The sequence below is a fragment of the Zootoca vivipara genome, chromosome 16 (assembly GCF_965207765.1).
Source record: "Zootoca vivipara chromosome 16, rZooViv2.hap1.1, whole genome shotgun sequence".
Lineage (NCBI taxonomy): Eukaryota > Metazoa > Chordata > Lepidosauria > Squamata > Lacertidae > Zootoca > Zootoca vivipara.
In genome coordinates this window covers 9954274-9964262 of record NC_142599.1, presented here as the reverse complement: position 1 = coordinate 9964262, position 9989 = coordinate 9954274, and the positions used below count along the sequence as shown (strand labels likewise).

The window sequence follows — 9989 nt, the reverse complement described above, 5'->3', positions numbered from 1 at the left end:
AATAATAATAATATATTTATACCATGCCCATCTGGCTGGGCTTCCCCAGCCACTCTGGGCGGCTTACAACAAAATGCTAAAATACAGTAATCCATCAAACATTAAGAGCTTCCCTAAACAATGTGGAGAGATATTGTTCTCGAGGTGATTGCAATGCTTTATATGGGGGACCGGGTGGGAGGCAGATCCTTAACCCCCTGCAGGCCAACTCTAACCTGTTAATCACTGTGGGAATGTTCAGGGAGGCAGGAGAGGATATATTGTTTATTAATATCCTTCCTAACTTGCGCTAGCAAGTTCCTTTACTTAGCAGAGTTTCACATTCCCCCCACATTAAATGCACAGCAGGTAGCTGGTTGCAGGCTTGTGTAAGCCTCTCACTTTCAGGTTCCTGGTAAGTTCCCTTATATCCAAACATGCCACAATCTTGTGCAAAGTATATAAAAGTAGTTTGCTCACATTCAGTTCACAGATGGATCCCTGAAGGCAGACTTAGTTACAAAGTACCGTATATACATGTGAAGCTATCCCATATAGGGATAATCTCAGTGTCCTCTGTTGGCTGGAAGCTAACAGAGCATCTCTAGCTAAAAGCTGCTCCAATGACGGAGGAAGTCAAAAGGAGAGAGAGAGAGAGTGTGTGTGTTGATTGCCTTGTTCCTATTGTTACCTGGACAGGTAAGGTCACGTCCACCTCTAGTCACATACAAAGGAAGTATTTCCCATCCAGGAGGAAGCAGGAAGTTTTCGGCTGGCTGGACCAAACATTCCCCCGCATGTCCACTCTAGGAAAACAAGGAATGTTGTACTTGACTGCTACTTACATATCACATCCCACAATCACCTGACACCATAGTAACGGCAGCACCAGTGAAGTGGTTCATAGATGATTGGCATTGACCAGGAGCCCCACTTGCAAAGGAACTAGCAGAAGTTTGATTGCAGCTGTCCAACACTTGATGCCACATGAGTGTCAGGGACTGGCAGTGTGCAGCAGAAGGGGGGGCAGAGGTGCACCCAGGATTGAGGGACAGTGGTTTATGGGATTTGGTGCCACCCAGGAGTCAGGAGCCAGGCCGGGCGAGGGGAAATGGAAGGAGGTGAGCAGTCAGAGATGAAGGTGGGGGCACAGCATGGGTTGGAAGCAGAGGAAGAGGTTTTTCCAGCAAGTAGTGACTTCTGTGCAGGAGAAGCCTCGGGTTGTGTAAGTGCACTCCATTAGCCAAGACTACATAAGCCCAGGGTGGGGGTCACGGCCCTACTGTTGCTTCAACTGCTCCACTAGTTCAACACTCTGCAGTGCAGGAATCACAGTTAAAGGATCCCTGACAGATTGGCCACCAGTCCTTGGTTAAGGAGCCAACTAACGCTATCTTGCCTAGAATAATACTCAGAAAACTGTGGTCCCTGGTGGCACTTGTACACTGCATTTGGTGGCATTTGTTGCAGTGACAGTAATGCTTGCCTTGGCATCTGGTGCCCATTGGCAGTGGGAGATCAGAAGGCCGGGAGACCAAAGAGTGGCTGGAGCCAGAGCCCATCAGACGCGGAGCCAGCTAACTATAATTTTATCCTCCTCCTTTTTCCTGCTGAGTTTGACAAGGGGCAACACTGAGACTAAGGCGGAGGAAGCTGATAGGGCTGGATGAAAGTCTGAAGGCAGGCAGGTGTGGGGGGGGCATTAAGAATGCTGGACCATGCACCAAGATTGCTGACACTATCTCATTCCCTGAGCATTATATTTAGCAGCAGAACGCCTAGCTCTTTGACTGATGCACATTATGCTGATGCACCGGCAACTTCCATCTCTTTCTGGGTTTCAGCATGCAGGGTTAAGAGGCCAATGGATGGATGCTGCTGCTTAAAAAAAAGAGCCAGTGTCCTCCAGAGGCTTCATCAGAATCCCCTTCCGCTTTCAGCAGAATACATGTCTTCATAACGGAATAACTCAGCCTGGGGGAGTCCTGTGTGGCTAAAACTAATTTCTGCAGTGTGAACAATGGAAGCAGAAACATCAGAGGGAATTGTTATCAGAGGAAATATCAGAGGATGTTGCAGCAGCAGCACTGCAGGAAGCAGATAAAACCTGTCCTCCCCTGCCCGCCTCCAGCTTAACCCTCAGTAAATCTTAGTAAATTCTGGTGGGAATTGTAGGTAGTGAGAGTGCTGTTGCACCGAGATCCTGCTTTTGGCCTTTCTATAAGCACTGCTTTTGGCCACTGTGAGACTAACAAGATCTAATCTGGAATGCTGGATTGGATGAACCTTTGGGCTGTGGTAGGTTTCCCCCCCCCATAGCTGCCAAGTACCCCGTTTTCCCCGGGAAACTCCCGTATTTTCTTACCGTTTCCCGCAGGTGTCCCGAATGGCAAAATACCCCGTATTCCCCCGGATTACGGAGCTCCTGCCGGCAGCCATGTTCTTCTGATGCCGTGCCGGCACTGGAAGATGCTTCTACGCACTTCCGGACATGCGTAGAAGCAACTTCCGATGCCACTGTGCCCATTTCCAAAATGTCCAAAGCGCCAGAAGTCGCTTCTACGCACTTCCGGACATGCGTAGAAGAGACTTCCGGTGCCGTGGCACTGCTGATCCCGGATTTTTCAATCTGGAACTTGGCACCTATGGTCCCCCCCCCCATGTTCCAATGCCCACAGTGACTGACATCTCATTTAATATGATAGACTAATCAATTTTACTGGATTTTTCTTCATCTCTTTAATGCAGCAGATCTGACTTTGTCATCAGCAGGAAATACTGGCTTCTTTTATTCCAAATTCCACAACTGGGGCTGCTGTGATCCTGCACAAGGCCAGGCAGTTTTTAGGAAACATCTTCCTTATTGTGTAGCTTGGATCCTGGTGCAAATCCTAGATGCATCGTACAGCAAATGTACACTCAAGATGGAAACCAACCATGGCAATTCAATTAGGCAGGGCGTTTTGCATCCCGATAAATATGGCAGACCAACTGAAGCTTCTGCTGTGTCTCAGGAACTAGCACAATTTGTCCTTTGCCATTAAAACAAGGTGCTTTCCAATCATCGTGCCCAATGCATCCTTTGCTTGCTCTGTCTTTGCATTTCATCTTGGGTTGAGTTTCTCTGGTTGTTTCAAAGGTCTTGAATAATGCATCAACCTCTGGGACTGGCACACTGAGCACTCGACTTGTAGCACACTGGTGAGAACATAAAATCCATGTTGCCACTCACGGAAAATGCAGCCTATATGACATCGACAGCTTGACTCTTGTCTAAGTAAGGAGAATGGCATTCCTAGGAACTGAGCAGGCAGCCATATTGGTGGTGTTTACAGAAAGATAAGAAACTGCCTCATTCCAAGTCAACCTATTTGCCCATATAGCACAGTACCGTCTATGTTGTTGGACTCCAATTCCCACCAGGCCCAGCCAGCTTGGCCAAGGGACAGGGATGATAGGAGGAGTCTTGTAACACCTGAAGGACCCCAGGACCCCATTGCTGGTCTAGTCTGACTGGCACCAGTTCTACAGGACCTCGGACAGAGATGGCTTTTTCTCATAATTTCTTTTAGCTAAAGATACCAAGGATTGAACCTGGGACCTTCTTTGTGCAAAGGTTGTGCTTCATCATTGCACTAGGAATCATCCCATAGCACTCCTGTGATTTCTTGCAAAGGCTAAATGATTGATAACCATCCTTTTTAGCATGGATGCTTGACAGAATTGGCACCTGTGAATTCCAATATAGGGTGAGCTGATCCCAACATCTCTCAGACTAATGTGCAAATTGGAACCTAGTTACCTGCCCAATTTTGCACTTACAAGGAAACTGCCTTATAGCAAGTCAGACTACCGCTCCATCTAGCTCAGTATTGTCTACACTGACTGGCAGCAGCTCTCCAGGGTTTCAGACAGGGTTGTCTCTCCCACCCTACCTGGAGATGCTGGGGACGGAAGCTGGCACCTTCTGCATGCAAAGCAGGTGCCACACTAACTGAGCTATGGTCCTTCCCCAAATATTCTGACACAGTTCCCCAAACAATTTCAAGACATATTTAGCAAGAGAGAATATGCATTTCAGTATGTATTAAAACTAGCATTTAAGTATATATTTTGAGAGGTTACGTCTTAAAAATAGAACTGGGGGTAAAAATATTTGAAAGTGACACAGACTTAAAATTGACACATTCAAATTTTATTTCACTGGGATGGCCTACATAGGCCTACATAGGAGTTCATATATCCCATAACTGCACAGCCCTTATTGAGCCTGACTATAACAAATGTTGTTGACTTGTATAGTGAAAACTGATGAGATTAGCCCATTTAATAAGTTGAGAACATGGTGAAGTAGTTCTCCTTTCCCTTCACCCAGAAACCCTGCAAACTTCAAGAGAAGCTGGATACATCGTGAGGGAATCAGGAAAGCTCAGCTCAGACTGGTCCACATGATGTATCGCGAAACATTTGATGACTCCCATCTGCCCAGTTGCAAAATGAACCAAGTCAAAGTTGCATGATCAAAGCATGGTGCAAATGATCGTGGAGGGGGTCAAAAACAGCACCATGCAATTGTAGGCATCTGAATTGTCCCTCAGACACCCAGGTCTCTCCCCCCACCCCACCCCACTTAAATTGTTGTGCAGCTGGACAACCCACCCCACCCCCAGAACGTTGGAAATTCATGCTGTGACCCTTGTATGCACGACTGTAATAACCACATAAACCACATGCTTTTATCCTATTAAAGCTGCTAAGCTCTTAAAGCATTCTATTTAGTATGGCAATAACAAGCCTGAGCGATAAAGCCTTTAGCGGGCAGAGAAATAGCAACTGAGACCCTCTAAAGGGGATCACAATCTGTTTTCTGAATTCAGTTTGGCTGAGACAGGCCAATGCGGAAGGCAAATGCAGTCCCGTAAGTGGAATGAAATTAACTGTGCAGAGCTGTTCCGGTTGTCCAAATGAAAGCAGTGGGTGGATGGGTTGTGTGGCAGGGCAGAGGTGCTTCCCTGACCTCTTTGCAGGTGAGTCATCACTGCTGCGTACAAGAAGGGGTGAAGTGGTGGCGAGGCTGGCACAGTGTCAGTCTGGCGCTCCTGCCAGGGTGTTTACTGCCACCTTGCCTCTCCCCCTGCTGTGAGTGGCAGTGACTCCTCTGCAATAAGGTCAAGTGAGTACCTCTGCCCCACAACACCATCTGCTACCGGATGAAAGACTACCCAGAGGGGTTAGATAATTGCTCTCTACTGCTCTAAAGGCCAAGACTAGACGAACTTGGGCTTAAGTTACAGGAGCAATTGAACAATAGGAAAATCCTCTTGCTGTAAAGAACAGTATGGCAATGCAACCAATTAGAAGGGTGGTCAGCTTGCAAGCAGAGATGCCCCCCCCAAGCTATCCTCTAGTACGTTTCCGAGCACAGTTCAAAGTGTTGGTGCTGACCTTTAAAGCCCTAAAGGGCCTCGGTCCAGTATACCTAAAGGAGCGTCTCCACCCCCATCGTTCTGCCCGGACACTGAGGTCCAGCTCCGAGGGCCTTCTTGCGGTTCCCTCATTGCGAGAAGCCAAGTTGCAGGGAACCAGGCAGAGGGCCTTCTCGGTGGTGGCGCCTGCCCTGTGGAACGCCCTCCCATCAGATGTCAAAAAGGAAAACAGCTGAAGGCAGCCCTGTTTAGGGAGGCTTTTAATGTCTAAGGAATTTGTGTATTTTAATGTTTCTGTTGGAAGCCGCCCAGAGTGGCTGGGAAAACCCAGCCAGATGGGCGGGGTATAAATAATAAATTATTATTATTATTATTATTATTATTATTATTATTATTATCCCCGCCCCCCTCATCATAACCACCTGGGCTGCATCTACACTGTCCTTTTTAGCAGTGTCATGTTTTAATAACACGTTATTAATTTTACAAGCAAAAGGTAATGTTAAGTTATCATTCCTTAACCCTTCCTTAACGTTATAAACCATGAGTGTAGATCTGCCCCTTGTAAACTAAGGAGTAAATGAATGTTTTATTTATTTAAGTTGATATGCTTTCTTCTCTTACGGAACCTAAGGTGGCATACAAGTCCAGGCAATAAACCCGCCAGTCCCCGGCCAGAACCCTGATTTGTTTACAATGGCCTTGTGTCAGACAAAAACCTGGGATAATTGGGTTCAGCTCAGTCAGGAAGCTCACTTGGTGACCTTGGGTAAGCCTCAGTGGCCCAGAGTGCCTTCCATCAGCTTCAGCTGGTGACCCAGCTACACACCTATCTGGACAGGGATAGCCTAACTACTGTTGTCTATGCTCTGGTAACTTCAAGATCAGATTACTGCAATGTGTTATATGTAGGGCTGCCTCTGAAGATGGTTCAGAAACTTCAGCTAGTGCAGAATTCAGTGGCCAGGTTGCTCACTGGAGCAAGATGGTTTGAGCATATTACACCGATCTTGGTCTGACTGCACTGGCTACCAATTAGTTTCCGGGCCCAATTCAGATCTATAAAGCCTTAAATGGCTCAAGACCGCAATACCTCAAGAACCGCCTCTTTCCATATGAACCTACCCGGACCCTGAGATAATCTTCTGAGGCCCTTCTTTGTGTGTCTCCTCCTTGAGAGGTCCGGAGGGTGGCAACACGAAAACGGGCCTTTTCTGCAGTGGCTCCCCATCTGTGGAATGCTCTCCCCAGGGAAGTTCGCCTGGCGCCTTCATTATACACCTTTAGGCGCCAGGCAAAAACATTCCTTTTTAACCAAGCCTTTGGTTGATTTGATTGAGATCCTATACCCTTTTAAAATGTGGTTCTTTTTTGGGATGTGTTATTGTTTTTATTTTATATATTGTGATCTTTTCTGTGAACCACCCTGAGACCTCTGGGTATAGGGTTGTATATAAATTCAATCAATCAATCAATCAATCAAAAAGTCACTGTCTTTCATCCTAACTTACTTCAAAGTGTTGTTGTAAGGGGAGAACGGAGAACGGAAGGTTGGTGGGGAGAGAACCATGGACGCTGCCAACTTGAGCTTGTTGGAGTGGATATAAATGTGATGATAAAAACATAAATATACAAAAGACTGTATGAAAGAAGGGAATTTAGCCCTCAGGCTGAGAAAGGTTTCTCCACCCCCTGCAAGGGATTAACACTGTAAAATTTCTCCATGCTTTCCTCTTGAGCGATGGCCCCTTGCGACACAGGAGTGCTGTTTGGGGGCCACATCCCTGAAACACATATATAATATGCCGCTCTGGTCATCGTAATACTGGAAGACATGCTGTTAAAGGCATTCATTTTTGAATACTTTCCGCAGCTGATCCACGACTCAGATTAAGCCCTGGATCACTGCGAAGGGAATATCAGCTCCGCTCATGCTCTAGCCATACTTACAGAGCTCTTTATTCTCAGTCCCACTAGGGAACAACTCCAGCTGTCAACAGCGTTGCTTTCTCATTGTATTAACACGATGTGCAATGAATTGTACTGGACACCATTATCTCTTTGCTAAGCACCGACAAAGGCAGCATAAATTGCTTTGTTGCTGCCCATTTGATAATGGGCAAGCGTTTGAAAACTGGGGGAGGCAGCAAGTCTTCAAACTAAGCTAAAGCAGCTGTCTTTGTGGAACCTTAATGGCGATGCTGAAATCCCACTGATAATAGTTTTATCATCAGCGCTGTGTATCAGATGCTTCCGTTTGTGCATTTATTTATTTATTTTGCCGCAATTTAGGAGAGCAATTAAGCATTTGATTAAGTGCTGAAATTGTGCTGTTTTCCCCTCCATGCATGAGGGGAAATTGGTGAGGAATTGCTTACTTGGCCTGCCCCCACTCCAGGAACGCCTGCATCAGACAGTGTAGCCACCCATTGACAAAACCAAAGAGGGGCCTTAGGCTTTTTCTGGAATGCAGGGCAGGGCAACTTCTCTTTTCCCCTCAAAACTTTCAAAATCACACCCTAACTTCATGGGTCTTGCAGGTGTAAAGGTAAAGGTACCCCTGACCATTAGGTCCAGTTGCGGATGACTCTGGGGTTGCGGCACTCATCTCGCTTTACTGGCTGAGGGAGCTGGCGTTTGCCCACAGACAGCTTCCGGGTCATGTGGCCAGCATGACTAAGCCACTTCTGGCGAACCAGAGTAACGCATGGAAACGCCGTTTACCTTCCCGCCGGAGTGGTACCTATTTATCTACTTGCACTTTGATGTGCTTTCAGACTGCAAGGTTGGCAGGAGCTGGGACCGAACAACGGGAGCTCACCCTGTTGCAGGGACTCGAACCGCCGACCTTCTGATCGACAAGCCCTGCCCTGGTTCCTCCGGCTTCTTCTTCTTCTTCTTCTTCTTCTTCTTCTTCTTCTTCTTCTTCTTCTTCTTCTTCTTCTTCTTCTTCTTCTTCTTCTTCTTCTTCTTCTTCTGAATAGGAATTGGAGAAAGCCCAGCTGTGGTTTTCAGAGCGTAATGGCTAAGACACAAATAGGAAATGGAAAGCAGGGAAGAAAAATCCTTACCCAGACAGTAACCCCAAACCAGCAATATGGCTAAAAGTGTGGAAAAATGCTTCTCGGTACAAACCTGTCAGCTGAGTGGCAGTTTGTCAAAGAGCTGGATACTTTACATACACTGCAGTTTTAAGCCTTTATCGTAATGTCAGTTCTTTGTTATGACTGACCCTCTTCTGGATGAAAGCCCACTTAAGCTATTGTAGACTAAACAATGCTATTCCGAGCTGAAAGTGGGGGAAACAGAGGAAGCATTGTTCCCGGATAAAATGGCTTTGGATGGAATCCCAGGTGGCAAGGAAGCCAGGGCTGCAAAGTGGAGCAGGGATATATACGGGCATGTTAGGCAACCAGAACATAAGGGGGCAGATGGAATGGGTCAGTTGCCCAATGCCAATTTCAGGGAGCCTAGCCATTTGGTTGCAAATTCTGTACTTGTACTCGAGAGCAAGGCAGCCAGAGCATAATAGGACAGGTGGGATGCAAAATGTCAGCTTCAGGGAGCTACTAATCCCATTGCCAATTTCATTGTCTTACTGACTTGATCTGAAGGTCACTCACTGCTACCAGGAAGATGTGCTAGGCTTGAGCTCCCACAAATTTGCTTTTCTTATTTTTAAAATTTAGATCAAACTCCTAAAGGCCATCAGAGATGAGTCCCATGGAGGCACTGTGGAAGAGATGGTCAGATCCTGCAGTGGTGCTCAGGGAATTGGAGCTGGTCAGCCTTGGAGAGGCTACCAGTGGGATGGGTGTGTCTGAAATTGGGGTCCTAATAAGGGAGTATTGTATTTACATTTTATTTTGGCTGTTGACCTTTTTTTATTGGACTATGCTTTTCCTACTATTATCATTGCACATATGCCTTTCTTCTTCATACTGGTTGGATTATTGGACTAGGACCTGGGAGACCAGGGTTTGAACTCCCACTCAGCCATGAGATTCAGTGGGTGACCTTGGGCCAGTCACCATGTCTTAGTCTAACCTACCTCACCATTACACCACACCAATAACATATAGCATACAGTGGTACCTCTACTTACGAATAACTCTACTTACGAATGTTTCTACTTACGAATGGAGCTCCGTCCGCCATCTTGGATGCGGTTTAGATAGGATTTTTTCTGGCGGTTGCTAGGGGAGTAAATGGCAACCCCCTACCCTCTCCGGGGGTTACGGAGAGGGGCCGCTGGCCCGCGATGCCCCCAGACCCACTCCGACTGTTTATGGAGTGGGGGGAGCTTGGGCTGAAAAGCACTTACGAGGGCCAGGACTCCCGGACGCTAATCTGCATGGCGGGGATTTCCATGGTTAAAGAAGATAATTAGGCTTAAAACTATGGACATACTTCAGAAGGAGGGGAAGAAGCGCTGTTTACTGCTGAGAAATTTATGCTGCTGAGGGAGAGGAGTCAAAGGCTGTATATCATCTGGAAGAAGGATTGATGGGGACGGAGCGATAAGGGAATTGAGTTTTTTTTTATTTTTCTTCATATGAGTTACTTCGTATCTTCCCAGACGCG

General features: G+C 46.8%; 1 long non-coding RNA gene across 1 annotated transcript; it reads right to left on the bottom strand.

Annotated features, from left to right (window-relative positions):
• Positions 1-2693: 2693 nt before the first annotated feature.
• On the bottom strand, positions 2694-8567 carry LOC148683085 (uncharacterized). The gene is made up of 2 exons (XR_015947452.1): positions 8227-8567; positions 2694-3177 (listed from the first exon to the last, which is right to left on the bottom strand). It is a non-coding gene; the product is annotated as an uncharacterized LOC148683085 (long non-coding RNA).
• Positions 8568-9989: the final 1422 nt, after the last annotated feature.